This window comes from Melopsittacus undulatus, chromosome 8, assembly GCF_012275295.1.
Source record: "Melopsittacus undulatus isolate bMelUnd1 chromosome 8, bMelUnd1.mat.Z, whole genome shotgun sequence".
NCBI classification, from domain to species: Eukaryota; Metazoa; Chordata; class Aves; order Psittaciformes; family Psittaculidae; genus Melopsittacus; species Melopsittacus undulatus.
The window spans coordinates 56,611,216-56,628,934 of record NC_047534.1 but is presented as its reverse complement, the minus strand read 5'-3'; positions in this window follow the sequence as shown (position 1 = coordinate 56,628,934).

Here is a 17,719-nt window from a genome sequence, read left to right as displayed (position 1 = left end):
ATGGATGGACTGGATGAATGACAAGAACATAGGGTTAAGTCCACTGAGGAGTTCCAAAATGTCAGTGGAAGGGCATCTTCCTGCTTCTCACAGGAGTCATCACTTTACACCACTGACTGTGTCTCATCATTCAAAACCCCATCTCACTTGCCACAAGAGTAGGAGGGATAGCCCACAGCCCTGGCTCAGGCTCAAATGGGATTTTGCCTGGTTATAATTTCACTTGTGGTTTCAACCAGGAAAGCTGCTGTTTTCCTCTTGTTCTCGTAAATGCTGTTGTGCGTGGTGCGTGGATATGCCGCTTCATTCCCCCTCAGCATGGCTGCTTTCTCTTGAGTTATTATTTCCCTTGAATAAGGATTTTCACTGAATAATTATGCTGGTGAATAACAAAAGCACTTCAGGATCTTACAGGATGGAGTGGAGCACATCTCCCATCCCAGCTGTGGAACAGCTGCAATAGTTGTACCCTTGGTCTCTCTCCTGAACCCTTCACTTCAAGCCTACTTTGGAGCTGCCTATGGTAAAATAAAGCTCTGGAACAGCCAGCTTATGAATAGCTGGGTCCTCATGCAAGCCTTGCTGAGGACTTTCACCCCCCCTGTGGCAGGAGAATGGCTCCTCAGGAATCAATTAAATTACACCAAGCTGCACCAGCTGAAGAGCTATTTGGGTTATTCTCGTTCTCAGCTCTGCAGGCAGAGGATTGCATGCCTCCATGAACACCCTTAATCACACTCTCCATGAAGCACGTCTCCGACTCTTTTGCCTTGCTTCGCCTGCACGTGTTGGCTGTTGCAATATCAAGGTATTTGTATTACCAGGAAAAGTCTTGGGTGTGAAAGGAAATCTTCATTTCCTCTTTAGCTGAGCACTTTACAATATGTGTTTTAATAAACCAGGGAGAGTCAAATGATTCGCTTGTAAATGCCAATGCGCAAGAGAATTAATTAGAGCAGGAGCAGCCTGGCTGTAGAGCCTCTCTTGAGGGGTTTCACATGCTCAGGACAGCCAGAGCATGGATTCCCTGGATAAATGTCTTCTGAAATTGCAATCTCTCTTCAAAAATTGCTGCTTGTGAAATCAGACTCATGATACACCAGGGGCCAAGTTTATCTCTGCTCCTACAGTGTCATTCATCAGCACTGAAGTCGATGAAGATCCTGCTGTCAAGGAGGTGTGATTGCCAATGCGTCCAGTGTATTGTGTAACCTGGAGGAGATTACATGTTGGTTTTTTATAGCTCTCAGTGGGAATAAATCTGGAGGGGTATTAGGCAAGATGGCATAACAGTCCCACTAATCTGCTCCTTAGAGACTGGGTTTAGGCCAGTAGGTAATGGTCTAGTAAAATAAAACTAGATGTAGAGGAGAATCAGCTGCTATAAACTGAGATCCAACAAATACCCTAGGTGTTTAATTGCACATCATTTTACACTCTGTAATCCCTCCCCTGACACCTCTGTGCAGCTCAAAATGCTGTCAGTCACCTTAAGCTTCCCCAAATCCATCAGCTAGCTCATTGGAGGAGGGAGACATACTCCCTTTGTCTCTCAGAGCTCAGTATAACCTCTGGAATGTCCTCCAGAACTGAAAGTCAGGGTACAAAATAAAGAGGGAGTGAGACACCGTGTGATAGCCAGGATGAGTGTGGCTCCAGAGAAGGGAATGGGAGCAAGCAGCATCTCATGCTCAAAGGTGGCTGGGGTGGGTCAGAGGATGGAGAATGTATCCTCAGTTGCACAAGAGGAACCCATGGGGTTCCTAAAGGCTGAACATGCTTAGCAGATAAAGCACCACTACTACAAAACCTTCATTATCCATTGCACCAAGGCAGCAAAGAACTGAGCAAATAAGGCAGTAGCCTGACCCCATGCAAACCCTATCTGATTTATCTTTTCTATCAAAGGCAGGCTTGAGTGCTTCTCTTGCAGCAGTCTCCTCCCCAGTGAGTGGCATACTGAGTGCTACTGGTGGCTGTGGGCAGTCTAGTTTCTACAACAGAGAAGACTGGTCCAAATTCCTACAAGTGACTGTATTTACCCCAGTGAATTCCTACCAAAGAATCCCTCATTTTTCATGGGCTGCAATAGAGGCAGTGTGGTGAAACCAGCAGAGCAGCTGGATCTGTGTTTAAAAGCCAGTTGCTGAAAGAACACCGGTCTCCAGTATACTGATGGGAATGCAGAAATGTACAGAACAAGTTAGGAATATAAAGTGAAGGGGAAAAAACCTCCTGGTTTATGCAGTGAGAAAACAACTGTTGTCCCTACCTGCCTGGAGCAGCTGATTTTTCCATGACACTGCTATTCTGGGCTCTGCCAGCAACACACGTCTGTGAAGCTCTTCCAACGTGATTCACCCCAGTTTGTTTTCAAAGGACACACATATACACAAACACACGTACATGAGGCACCTGAACTGCAGTTTACTTTAGGAGCAGAGCTGCTGCTTTCATACAGCCCAGCCAGCAAGAGAGGCATTTTTGTTGTTCTGTCTGTTACTCTGTATGTAAACTTCACGTATTTCTTGGGATGCTCCATCCATGGCAAGTCATCAGAATGCATGAAAAAAGAACCATTTGCCACATAATCCAGTTTCTATTTCTCTCTTGCTGCTGCACATCATTAGAACATTGAACATAACTGCTAGTGCTCACTTGAAAGGACTATGAATAAATCACTTCTTTGATCTCTTTCAAATACCAAAAGAAAGAAGAGATAAGATAGGATAAGGATTGCATTAAATATGATTATGTTTAGAATTTCTTCAGTCTCGAATGCTTCTTTTTTAGGGAGAGGCTTTAAGCTAAAGATTCAAGTTATTCCAATTAAAACACAGTTCCCTAGTACAGCTGTCAAGAATAAATAGAACGTAACTGGGACATTTGTGTGTGGCCAAAAGTCACAAAACTTCCAAGAATCTCAAGGACAGTGTCAGATTCCAAAATGACCTTGCCATCACCTCTGAAGTCAATAACATGAAAGCTGATTTAGACAAGTGAAGATTGATCCGCAATAAAGGGAACAGCAACAAAACTCTAGCAGAGAACTAAGGGATAAGGAAAACTTCAGCTTATAAAAGGATCAGTAAGATGTTGTTGCCAAAAATTACAGTTCTCTTTTTGAACTGTAGGAATGGAGAGAAGCAGAACACTGTAGGCAAGACTCAGAGGGTTATTCCCATGCTCTGTCTGATCAATTGTGATACCACTCCATTTATTCTGGTGCTCCAGCCTTTCAATGGGTTGGCTAGGGCCAAACTGGAAAAAGTCTAGATGGAACCAGTAGAAAAAGAGCAATGGGAAAGTGAGGTTTATCTGTGGAAAAGAAGGAAGGAAGAAAAGTAGAAAGAATGGGATAAAGGAAGAGAGAACAAGAGAATGAGAGAGAAAGAGCAGAAGAGATTAAAAAGAGAAGGGGGAAAAGGGAAAGAAAGAGGAAGAGTCCTGTAACCTTACTTTTCAATGATTACATGCACCCTCAGTAAACAAGTCTACATCCAATTCCTTTCTGCAGTCAAGATGATTAACAGCTGAAGCCTTGAACTTCTTAGAACTGAAGGAGTTCTACCATGGACTTGAAAGTAACCTAGATCCCAAACTTTGAATCCTAATATCTTCAGTGTGAAGTTGAAGGACAATAACCAGTGAAATTCCTGGGCTCAAGTCTTCTGTGTTGCAGCCTGGAAAACTCCTTACAGACATCACACTGCAGTGGGCTGTACTGCTCAGCTACAGCTCACCAATGCACATGGCTGGTATGTGATACAAGCTGTGACTTGCCCACCTGCATATGCCTGTGTTTCACTGGTGAAGCCCAGCAGATGTTTAACTGGAGACAGACATGGTAGTTCTTGAAAAACAGTTTTGGGATTTTGTTTTTCCTTAATGTAATTCCATTATTCAATTATTCATCTTCTGATTTGTTCTCAGAGGCAACTTCTTAAAAATCTAAGTATTCTGAAGACACTGGATGCTCTTCATCTTCTGTACCTTCAACACAAACTAGGCTGCATTAGCATACACACACATTAGCAGAGTTAATGGTTGATGTTAGGACCTGTAGAGTGGAGATCTCCATCTTTTCTTTCATTTATTGTGCTGTCATTTCTACTTATGACATCCAAAATACACATCTTTTTTGATGCTTTATGACACTTTAATATACCTCTCAGGAAGCAATCCTTGCTTTAATATCTTGCCTTCCTGAGTTCCCTCAGTAGTGTTTTTCAAGTCAGTATCAGGAACCTTCATAGACATTAGACTGGTTTCTTTTCCCATTTATTATTAGCATCTGCCATGACATTTAAGTTGAAACGTTTCTTTGGCTTTTTTCTTTACATAAATGATACATTTGTTTGTTCAAAATAAAGACTTATTTTCCCTGTAAAGATGAACTTGAAAACCGATTTTCTCCCTGTAAACTTCCAGTTTTTCAAAGGGAAGGGCTCTGAAAGTTTTCTTTGACTCAAAAACAATTGGAGGATTAAAAAAGAGCATAGTCAGCATCATGCTATTCCATGTAGCACCTGACCTGAGGAACCACTAGGGAAAAACAGTGATAATCTGAGATGCATTTGTTTCAGAAAGGCAAACTGGCACTCAGCAGCATCTGGCCACATGTGCATTCCTTTTGACCCCAGGAGGACCAGTTCTTGCAATCAGAACATTCCAGTTCTTCAAAGAAGCCTGAAACATAGACCTTAAAATGGCAATTGGGTTGGCAACAATCTGCACATACCAAAGATGTGGTTAAGGGAAGATTTCTGGAAGAGGTATTTGTGCATGGGGTGATCGACAATACAATAACATAAGGATCCACGATGTTTTACTGTAGTGATAGTGGAGATGATTTAAGACAGATATGTTCAAGCCAAGGTTGCACAGAAAGTCCTTTGGTCTTTTAAACCAAACACAAGCAGGCTGTGATACCAGCATAAAAGATGGTTATTACTGTAGTTATAACAGACCCACTATAAATTCACTTTTTGTCTAGCTTGGCCCTCTGCCATAACGTGTCACAAACAATGCCTTGACATAGCATCCCAAAATGTCTTCCTTTGGCAGCACGCCTCCAAATTGCAATGTGTACACTGTTATTTTAATTCCTCAGGTCATCTTGACACCCTATAGTATTTTTCAGATGCCCTGTAGCCACATATAGATAAGGACACACTATGTTAGGAGAAACCAGACTAGTTTTTCCTAGCTGTCTACAAATCTTAGATGCAAGCCATGTTAGAACCTGTCTACCAGAGCACCCCAGAGCAGTAAGACTGCTATTGGCAGATAAGAATAAACACCTTCTGTCTGTGTTCCACTGTCAGAAAACCTACAGCTTCCTGCTCTGAGTCCACTGCAGTGAAAGGGAATTTGCTAAGAATGTCACAACTGTAATTTTAAGACAAGTTTTGCAACCCAATATAGCAAAGATTTTGTTTCAAGACGCATCTGGATTTTATTAGATGCAAACACAGTTGGTAGACGTCTGGAAGAGGAGAGAGAGATAAAAAATGTTCTCTCTGGAATATCTGAAACCAGAAGCATTCATCATGCTCAGCATACCCTTATAACGTAACCAGGGGGTTTAGGATGACTGTGCAGTTCACTGCAAAGCTATTGCTACCACAGTGAGTTATTGTGTTTATACTTTCTTTGCCTCTGGCAACTTGCAGATGGGGACAGGTGAAAAGTCTCCTTTCTCCTTCGCAAGACTGGAGGTGCTTGCAGCCTCACTCACATTCCCTAGCAGCAGGAAAGACTGAACACTGATTTCTAGATATTCACAGGCAGTTATGGGCATTTCCTGAGCCTTTCCCCTACCAAAACCCCTGACTTTTGGGATGTCATTGCTACAGGTGTTGCTGCCCCTGTTGCTGACTCTTCCAGCACCAGTTTAACAGTTATGTCTTCTAGTTCCCACCCAATGAACACTATAGATTTTGTTCTTTTATACAGAATTTATACAACATGAATATCTAGCGACATGTGAATGTAAATTTGACTATGAATCTAAATTCTAAAGTCCCAGATCAAAACACCCTGAAGCTATGCTTGGATTTAAAATCAACATCAAAACCTCACTTTTATAAATGAAGTCTCTTCTTTCAATGAGGCAAAACAAATCAGTGACTGACTTCTAGTGTGGCATTTGAAGCTCAGAAAGTGTTGCCTTCCCTGGAGATTAATTTCTTCTTTAAACATACAGCTCACTGGAATTATATATGCAAACAAGAACATGCTTGTCTAAGAACTACATAATCACAGTCCATATTCACATGCACTGTGATGTAACTTGGGCTGGAAGTGACAGCAGCCACACAGCAGGAGGGCTGGATGCTCATCAGCTGGTCCAGCCATCTGTGTTCACACGCAGGTGCTAAAAAGGATCCTCAGAGATCTAATGGATCATTTTTCCATGGGTAGGAAGGGCACAGGGCTGCTTTCTCAGCTGGCTCTCTCTGCCTGTGGTCAGTAGTCCAGGCAGCATGTCAGATCAAATGGGCAAGAAAGAAACATGGGGAAAGTCACCCTCATCACAGCAGCATACAGCAGGTCTAAATCACTTCTTCTTATACTTGGAAGCTTTTTGCATCAGGGAAGCATGTGGACTGGCAGTTTACAAAGCCCCCCCTTGACTTAATCTCCATAGCAGAAGGATAAAAAGACATTAATCAATGATGAGCATCATGCAAACTACCTTGCTAGAGAGGTACCACTCTCTTTTCCACTGTCTAAACCTCACATGGCACACAAAGTGAACTCCAGTAACCTGAGGGAAACCCTGCACGCTCCATTCCTGGGGAACCTGATTCTGCCAGCTGGCTTTCTATCCTGGGGCTCCCATTCACCTAACACCCCACCACCCCTTCCAAGTGTCAACACACCATTCTGATAATTTAGCTGTGGAAGAAGGTGGGTGTAGTTCACCATCTATTTATATTGAGTCTACCATTTAGGAGAGAATTTGACTGAACAGGACTTAAAGATGTAAGCAGTCACCCTTAGCTGAGGCATGTTTGCAGTGTCCCTGTGCATTCATAAAAAGAAATGGTGCTCATAGCCCTGGACACACTATGAGGAATGGTTTTGAAATGAAATCTTTCTGCATATCACTTCTGATTTAAAGTGCTCTGATTTGGGAACGTTCTCAAGCGAGGTAGTGAAGTGTGCCCTGAATGCGCTGGCACATTCTTCCATCCCTACAACAAAGTGTAGGGTGTTAGGCAGCAGTAATAAATAAGCAGATTTCTGGGAAAGCTCAGTAGTAGTGAAACCTGCTGTGTGGCACCCGAGGACAAGTGTAAATGAATCATTTTAAGATTGTCTTGAGGATGGATTAAACTCAGGCCATTTCCTATCCCCTCCAGCAGCTTGGATAGAGGCAGCAGTGTTGGAAGGCACATTCTGTGTATCTGAGGACCGTATCCAAAAAGCCATTTAGTACCACTCATAAACGCCAGTTAAGAGCATAAGCACACAAATACTAACTCTGTCTGTTGAGCCCTCACTGATTCATGGTATAAGCCTACGCAGACAACAGCAGCTCTCAAGGGAGAGGACTTTCGCCAACATGCTTAAATCATGGGAGGGATTTTTACAGATGCCAAAAGGATTAAGAGGCTCCGTTTTCATACACAAGGCCCCACAATGTCTTTGAGAGTTGTTCAATATGAAATCATCTGATCAATATGAAATCATCTGATGGGCTGCATCCTCCAGTGGGTGCATCTCTCCTTCTTTGTTTGCCTCCAAACCCAGGAATAAACTCTTAGTAATGGGGTAGGACTTCATCAGTGTGTTCAGATCATAACCAATACACCATTATGGGTTTTTACTTCCTGTTTTGTGTTGATTTTTAATTAACGTTGACATTTATATATAAAATAGTTGGTTTTCCAAAGGCCAAGTGGAAACCCTCTTGTGGATTACCTCATCTAAGCACACATTTTTTGTGTGTGCATATTTGTAATTGTTTGAAGGTTTTCCAAGCATGCCTTAAAGTCACACTACAGTTTTCAAACACATTTCTAAGAATGTTATAAGGTTACGAAACTTCAAAGGCAAAAAAATGAATTTTACATGGTAATGGTGTTTAGACTTTGTGATGGACACTAGACATGGGAAGAGTATTTAGGCCCACATCCCATGAAGGCTGACACACTAATTTAAGGATATAGCTGCAGTCATGGATTTAGACGTAGGCATGCACAGTATAAATGCTTTTGTGGGATTGCTCCAGCCTGCTTAAAAATCAGTTTCACTTTATGGTTTGGATTTTGGTTTCCTATAAAGACAGCAGAATTTCTAATGGTCTTGAAGCATCAATCATTCCCTGAGAAGTTAAACAAAAAGGAAAACATTAACAGAAATAAGTAGACCAAACCCAAAGAAACCAAGGTCAGAAATGGTCTCATTTCAATAGAACAGTCTAGTAGCAAAATTCCTGCCTTCCTCTTAAATGTTAGTCTTCCTTTCCTTTTCTCCTCATGTGTATGCCATAGTTCTCATCTCTCCAGCAGCTATGATCTGCTGCCAAGATTTGTTCTACTATCCATGTAATTTATGACCCTGTCATGCAACTTTTCATACACACTTTCCCAGTGGCAAGGCTGAGGGTAGCGATATATTGAAATGCTGCTCACAGAGGTGTGGGGTGCAGGCTCTGGAGAGACAAAGCACATGCTTAGCTTTATTCAGGTGACAGCCAATGTAAATCAAAAAGTCTAATTACTGCAACAGGTAAAGCTAGACACCTTAATTAATCTTTGTAGGGTTAGCATCTGAGCCTTGCAGCTGCAAAAAGTCCATTGCAGGTCTCTAAGCTGTGAGCCAACAACAGTAAGGAGTTCAGTGCACTGGGTTGCCTCTAGCTTGATGCTGCTGACCTACCTTCCCCTTGTCAGTGCTTCTACCAGATCCTACGGGAGCCAGAGGTCTAAAAGACATGCCTATATACATTCATGTACCAAGAAACCTAAATTGTACTGTTTTTCAGTTAGACTTAGGCTTACAAGTCCCTTAGACCTGGCCTGTCAAACTATCTTAGGTCTAAAACACATGGGAGGTAGATGTTTGTACGCTGACCTGAGCCCCAGGCATTTCAAAGGAGCTTAACCACCAGTAGTCCAGGACCCAAAGCTCTACCATAAAGTAATCTTACAACAACATTGATACAATACTACTGATTTTCCTGTGATCCTTAGAATTTTGTTGTCTTAAGTATTTCTTTCCCATGCACAGATGCTCCCTCTTCTATAAAAGCTTCCTATGAAAGGTATGTTTCTCTCTTCCCCTTTCTGTTTTCTCCTTCAAGGCTTTCCCTATAAGAAGTGTCTCAGTCTGGTTTATTTACCAGAGGAAAAAAAAAGAGTCATTTTTAGAAGCTATATTTCAGCAAAATACTCTCTAAAGACAGAAGACTTACACAGGCCTTTTACAGCCCCTCATTTCCACATGCCTTTTACAGCCTCTCCTTTCCACATCCCTGCACAGCGCTGAAACAGAACCCAAGAACAGTGAGCAGGAAGTGTCAGTCAAGAGATAAATGCCATGTGTAGCACTTACCTTCAATATTACACATTACATTCTGACTAAATTAATTGAAGCGACACACTGTCAAAACCTTTCATTTAATGTGCATGCAATCTGCATTTTACACTAATGCACTCTATGGAAAATATGAATGCTGTTCCTGGAAAGAAGTTAGCTATGACCTCTTTCCACATTGTATATAAATCTGGAGAGGATAATCAAATGCAGAAGCAATGTCTATCTCCAGACTCTGAAGCTTCTACCTGCCCCTATAAATCTTTCAGCACAGAATGGTCAGCAAGTAGTTTATACTAATCTAGCTGGGTTAAGAGCCCTGTTTGATGACACGTATTTAGGTAATGTTTGCTTTAACTTCTGCATGACCCAGCTAAGTAAAAATGTGCCGCTAATAAATATGGCAAGCTTGGGAAATATTTAATGAGTACAAACACCAGATGCATCATCAAAAGCTTTGGGGTATTTGTTTTTAACACGACCATAACACATGATGCATGTCTGCAAAACTTCCTACTTCATTTAGGAATTATGCTCAGCTTTTTTGGTGTTGCCAGAAGCTATCCTGGACAACATAATGAGAAGCTTTCCCCTCCAGACTGTGTCAGACTGTTTAGGCTTTTCTTTCCCTTGAAAGCCCCTTTTTACCCTCTGTTTCCATATCTATGGAAATGCTAATAGTTAGCCAGTTTGGAAAGCCCCTAACTCTACCTTCTAACAGGCCCAAATCCTGCTTATTTTAAGAGAAACATGTGTTTTATTGTTCAGTTTAACAGGCTGGACTACAGTCACCTCCTTTAACCAGGAAAAGGATTTAGTTTTCCATCCATTACATGGTAACTGCTTCTATGCCACTACAGAAGAGGTGTAGGCAAGAATGTGTAGGTTAAATTATGATGCCATCCCTTCCCCACATACTCCGTGCTGGTCTTGAGAGAAGAGATGTGCCTGAAGCTTTAAATCAGTGTGCAAGCACTTGGAAGCAGTGCATCAAATTCCTGGAACATAGGCATGGATCCTTGTTCTGGGCAAACTGACTTGTTTTCACTTGTCATGTCCCAGTGGAAAACCTCTTGCAGTGTATCTAGCTAAGGCAATCATACATCAATGACTAAATACTGTCAGCAATAAAGCTTTCTTTTACATACACAAACTCCTTTAGTGTGACTGTGTCAGTATAGATGGCAAAAAGAATTATGTAAAATGGCCCATGAGAACCATGTATATTTACTGTTACTACAATAATTCATCATCTCAAGAGTGAGGAACACTACAAACCATGTAAATATTATCAGAAAGGTAAAAAAGTGAGGATTTGGAAAGCATCAGCTCCAAATCTCTATGATTTCATGGACAGGTAGTTCAATACAGACTGAAAATAAAACCTCCAAGCCAGCTCAAGATGCAAAGTAACTCCAGAGCCAGAACAAGGACATAATAAAAAAGCATATGCACACTATTATCAGTTTTGGGTGCCAGCAAAACAAAGCCAACACAAAACAAATAAAGGTCTAGACCACAATAATCACTATGATCAACATTCCACAGAACCATAGAATAGTTACGGTTGGAAAGGATCTTAAGATCATCCAGTTCCAACCCCCTGCCATGGGCACAGATACCTCACACTAAACCATGTCACCCAAGGCTCTGTACAACCTGGCCTTGACCACTGCCAGGGATGGAGCATTCACAGCTTCCCTGGGCAACCCATTCCAGTGCCTCAGCACCCTCACAGGAAAGAACTTCTTCCTTATATCCAATCTAAACTTCCCCTGATTAAGTTTGAACCCGTTACCTCTTGCCCTATCACTACAGTCCCTGATGAAGACTCCATCCCCAGCATCCTTATAGGCCCCCTTCAGCTTGGTATAATCGGCAAACTTGCTGAGAGCACCCTCAATCCCACTGTCCATGTCACCAACAAAGATGTTGAACAAGACCGGTCCCAACACCAATCCCTGAGGGACACCACTTGTTACTGGTCTGCAACTGGACACTGGTTCATTGACCACAACTCTTTGCATGCAGCCATCCAGTCAGTTTTTTATCCACCGAGTGCTCCACCTATCAAATTCATGTCTCTCCAATTTAGAGACAAGGATGTCGTGTGGTTCAGTGTCACATGTTTTGCTCAAGTCCAGGTAGATGACATCAACTGCTCTGCCCCTGTCCATCAGTTCCATAGCCTCATCATAGAAGGCCACCAAATTGGTCAGGCAGGATTTCCCCCTAGTAAAGCCGTGCTGGCTGTCACCAAGCACCTGGTTGTTTTCCATGTGCCCTAGCATGCCTGCCAGGAGAACCAGGCACAGAGGTGAGACTGACTGCTCTGTAATTCCTGGGTCATCCATTTTCCCCTTCTTGACAATGGGGGTTATATTTCCCTTTTTCCAGTCATCAGGAACTTCACCTGACTGCCATGATTTTTCAAATACGATGGACAGTGGCTGAGCAGCTTCACTCGCCAGCTCCTTCAGGACCTGTGGATGGATTTCATCAGGTCCCATGGACTTGTGTATGTTCAGGTTCTTAAGATGGTCTCGAACCAGATCCTCTCCTACAGTGGGTCTAAAATCTTCATTCTCACAGTCCCTGCATCTGCCTTCCAAGACTTGGGTGGTGTGGTCATAGCATTTGCCAATGAAGACTGAGGCAAAGAAGTCATTCAGAACCTCAGCCTTCTCCAAACCCAGGGCAGCCAGTTCTCCCAGTAGCTTCCAGAGAGGGCCCACATTGTCCCTAGTCTGTCTTTTATTTGCAAAAAAACAAAATAAAATCTGAAAGTGAGGAATTAATTCAAAGGGTTCATGAGGGAGCAGAAATTCTCTGCGTCAGTGTAGAAACTCCTTTGCCATGAGGTACAGCTTTCAAAGCACATATAGATTTTAACATGCAAGCACACTGGAAAGTTACACAATGAGACACAGGACTGAGGTAGCTCCATTCTCAGCCTGACTTCACAGTTAGAAGTTTCCAATACAAGTGACTTTGGAGGAAATAAATCTTACCAATACCTATGCTATACAGGACAAAGGCTCTCCACTAGCAAAGCTCCCTAGGTAAGAATCACACCTGTAAGAGGCCCTGACTTCAGATTCAGAACGAGTTGAGTAATGAACACAGAATGAAGTTCCAGGCTGCTTCACTAACATTTCTTGTTAAAAACTCATCCTCCACAAAGGGTTTGCATAAGTCAGAAACAGCCCTGACTGGGCCTCACTCTGGGCTGCATTCCCACCCACAGAAGAGGAATAGTTGTGAACATCCCACAGGAGAAGTGACACTATTGCTGGGCCACAGAAACAGCCAAGCTAAAATAAATACCTCAGAAACCAGGGAACATCTTGCTGGCCAGCAGACCTGGAGTACTGGAAGGGAGAGGGTGGAAGAGGAGGGAAAAGAAAGTGAGAATGAAGACAAGGAGAAGACCCAAGTTCTTCCTCGGAAGCTGGAAAGTCTAAAAGGCAGCCAACGAGAACTCCTGGGCAGGGCTGAAAAACAAATGCAAGTGAAAGCTTCTCTCATGTGAGAGTGCAGCCAAAAAATCAAGTTACCAACTGTAAAAGAAAGAGGGGAAGGGGGAAAAAAAGGCAAACCCTCCAAAATTATTGGCAGCAAAGAGCTATCCACACTCATTGGCTGCATGTATGGCTGGGTGGAAGGGGTAAGAGGAAATGGGAGACAAACTGCAGCTTGGAGCCAAAGTATTTTCTTTCTGGATGCTCCTGGCTCAGTTCAGCCCTTTGTGACTCTTAATTTCAACCCTTTATGCACTCCCCATAATCATCATAATAAATAGCTGTTTGCTTGCTCAGTATATTCAACTTCCTTGCAGCAAGCCAAGCTCAACCCAGCACTAGCATTTATTTCTGGATGTTGACCAGGCCTGCCTAAAACCAAACAAGACTCAGTGTGATTTGCCATATTCACTGGGAGAGAATAAAAGCAATAGCACTCAAACACCAGGGTTTGTGGCCAAGTTCACCTCATGCTGCTGGTGGTGATATCACTGTTATTTAACAGTTAAGTGCTTTAGTACTTATAAGACTGCAGTGGAAAAAAGGGAGGGTTCCAGTTCTGTTTCTGTGCTTTGAGGGAGAACATGGATGTAACTAACTGTTGTCCTTCCCTTAAAAGAAAAAACCCTCTATTACTCAAAAGTCAAGTTATTGTTAGAAACCAGGAATGACTAAATAAAAACAGACACAAGAATTAGGAGCCTTACCCTATTACCACCAGTAGGTGGGATTTTGGCCAAAACACGGAGATTAAAAGGCAAATAACAGTCATAAGAAACTGTGCTTCTCCAGCTGTCATAACCTTTTTCCTTCCTTTGTCCATGCTTGATGTTTACAGGCTTGTACAGGACTGAAGGAGGCTTCTGCCTCCTCATACTTGATCTGTCACAGCAGTGTAAACCCCCGTGCTCCCTGCAGCCATCCTCTCTACTACATTTTGTCCCAGGTAGCCCTGTTTCAGGGCATTTTGGAGCTCTCTCTGCTTTGAGGAAAAGCTGCAGGATCCCATCTCCTTCCATGTAAGGAGGAGGAGAAGGCTTGCCCATTCCCTGCAGTGGTCCTTGGGGGCTGCTTAACCTCTGAAAGGAGGAAAATCAGTGGCACAAGAAGCCAGTTAGAGGGGGATTTCCTTTGAGCAGAGCAGACATCAACTGGGGAGATGGAACATCCTTCATTAGAATGAACTAGTTCCAAATCTGCCTAAAATAACATCTTTCAAGACCTAGCAACCCCATGCTTGGTGTCTCAAGAAAGGTCATGCAGCCTGGTTCAACAGTGCCCATGGCACATCCCAGAATGCTGATTCAGGTTTCCAGAGCTGTCTTGACAAGTTCTCAGAAGTGCTGCAGAACTTCCCCAGCAATGCAGCAGGCTGGGATTTCCAAAGGGTTTAGGGCAACAGAATTCAGACATCTGTGAAAATCTCTGCCAAACATCTCCAAATGTGATGAAGAACATATTTACAGCTATTTCAAGATGGTTCTGCCTTTCCAAAAGCTTCTTGTTCTGAACAAGGGTCTGTCCTATGGTACTTCCCTGGCAATTCACAGCGACATGAGTTCTAATTTTTCTCCAAGTTCATTAGGAAGCATGTCAGACTCATGGAGTCCTAGAATGGTTTGGGTTTGAAGGCACCTTAAAGCTCATCAAAGTCCAATCCCCTACCATGGGGGTGAACCTTCCACTGGAGCAGCTGCTCCAAGCCCCTGTGTCCAACCTGGCCTTGAGCACTGCCAGGGATGGGGTAGCGACAGCTTCTCTGGGCACCCTGTGCCAGTGCCTCAGCACCCTCGTAGTGAAGAATCCCAGTTTTCATTCTTAAATAACTTTTAATGTGATTCTTCCTTAAAGAATCAGGAAACCAAACAATCAGAATTCCCCAAAGAACCTCTCTACCTGGAAAAGGGTGAAAATCTCTCCCCTTGCTGCCTCCAAAGCTCTTCCTCTGGTTTTGCAGAGAGTGACTCAGGAGTGTTGAAAGCCTGGGGCTCACAGTAGTGCAGACACAACTGCAAAACAAGGCTTGTGGCTATGAACTTCTCATTACTGGCAAACTGCAACAGTTCAGGTAGACCAAATCTAAGTAACATAATCGCTGAGTAGCTAGAGAGAGGAAATGCTTTTTTCTGCTTTGATGACACTGAACAATATTTTAGGTAAGACTGGGGAGGAGGGAAAAGGGAATTTCCATTGAGAGTGCCAAGGACCTAATTAATGCCCAGTCACGAACCATTTATACACAACGAAATTCATTCCTGCACTGCAACCACATAAAGTTATGTACCACTGAAGTCACCGTTAACAGGCAGAAGGAACGGATTTCATTTAAAGAGCGATGTTCCAGATTCCTGGATGAGACACTCTGGAGTGAATGAAGCACTGTGCAGCAGAGCCTCTGAAATGGATTTCGCTGTGACCTAACAAAAACCACAGACTTGAAATTGTGATGATTCAGAAGTTTTCAGCTCGCAAGAGGAGTTCTTGCAAAATATTTGGGAACTGCAGGAAGTGCTTAATGGTCTCCTGGTGTCAAGGAGAGGAATCCTGACCTCTTGTCTTTATGGTTCTTGTTCCTCTGAGTGATAATTTTAGGAGGGGATGATTAAGCCCATGTTGCTGAAAGAATAACAAGTGACCTAGCTTGGTCCTTTCTGTACTGATTCATCTTCCCACTTTGCTGTTGGAATTTGCAAGAGAATGGTTACAGGGGCAGACCGTTCTCATAGTCATATGTGTAGCCCCCCCATGAGTGTGTGCAGTAAAGGAGATCAAGTCGATCCAGTGGAGAGGTTTATCTGCAGAGCAACACAACAGAGCAACAATAGTCAGGGAACCTTGTAAGGGTGTGTGCTTTTCTAACCAAGAGTTAAAAAGTTAGGATTTCAGCAGAAGAAAACCATGAATCAGAATACCCATGGCTAAGGCAGAGGTTTAGGACATTCTTAATCCTTATTTGGATTCAAAAACCACAGAAGGGTGGTTATAAATTCAAACTGATCTCATCGTAAGAAAGTCTTCAGGTGAATCTTCCTGCTCTTCCATGCTCTGTTAGCTCAAGGGAGGAACTGACAGCAGAACAGACAAAGGAGTTAACATCCATTTCCTAAAATCAATAGGAGACATCTCAGAAAGTCTAACAGCATGCAATATGATAATTACTACATGTTAGTGTCCTAATTACTGTCAGATTCATTTAGAAGTGAAACCAGGCTGTTCCAAGTGGTGTTGAAATAGGACTTGTAACACTGTTTCTGGCTGCTAACAAATAATGGGTATGCAAGAAACTAATTTGAGCAATGTTGGAAATGATCATTGTGTTTTGTGCGCTTCCAGTAATGTTTTCTTAAACAAGAATCTTACGTTTGTCCCTGTGTACATTTGTGCTGTGGAAGGCACATGACACAGTCACATACTTACTAACACCATATTTCTCATTCAGTTTTCAGAGTGAATTCCATTTTCAGTCTTGTGTAAATACTTAGAACTGCTCCTGAAGACCTAGGTGCAGTGCAGGCTTAACATGAACTGGACTTGAAGCAGCCATGGGAAATGAGGTCCATGCCCATCATTCAGTCTTCATGAGAAGCGTGTCAGTGTAAAAACCTAAATGACATTTCAAAACAGTCGCTAAAAGCACGCTGGAAATGGGGGTCACTAAAAGCAGCATCCTGGAAATGCATCTAAAAGTCTTATTTCTTGGGAGCAGAGACTCTCTTCCTCCAATGCCAAGACTTACAGAGGTTTTAAACTCTCTGGAGACCACTTGGGCTCTGTTTGCAGTGCATCTAGCACCCACAGGCTCTTTCTCCACAGTGAGGAGTGCTGGTTGCTTCCTCATGTTTGCTCATTGCACCATAGCCTGTTCCTTATGGATTACCTGTCCTTAGCTCTTACATTTTAAGCAGGTTTCCTCTGGCATTTTTTGCTTATAGTCTTCCTATACTTGAAGACTCCTCATTACCAGTTCCTTTTCCATGTCAAGTGAGCTTAACAGGGGGACATGTTTGTATATCCACTGGCACTACATTGCATACTGAGCAGAAGAAACTGAACTGAAAATGTGGCCAAGACCTATACACATTAACTGGATAAAATGGCCTAAAATTGCCTCCTCACTGCACATGCATGTTTCCTGGAAGGAAAATTCTCTTGCACTGATTTCTACTCAGTAATGCTTCCTTTGGAGCAGGATAGGTAAAACAGACCCCAGTTATAGAGTCATGCAGCACCATTTTCTGACAATGTGCTCTCCACATGGTTTTTATCGGAGAACTCCAGGTATGTCATAAGCTGCAATTTGAAGATGATGTTTCCTATCTCAGGTCACACAATAGCAGGAACACTTCCTGAAAGCAGGCTCTCATTTCAAGAAACCAGATATTTGTTAGTTTATGATGATGTTCCCTGCTCCAAAAGCTAATGCTCTCTCTCACTATGGCCACCTTAGTACTGTGCTTATTTTGAGAAGTGTCTGGTAACTCAACAACCACAAAAAATGCAGTGCAGCACATCTAAAAATAAAAACCAGGAGAGATGGGATTGAGCTCACCTCAACTGCAAGCTCGGGTTTCAGTTTCCAGTAAGTTTTCAGCAGGGAAGCTTGTGTTAATGTGTCTGTGGGCACTCTTCGTAGAGGAATAGAAATTTCT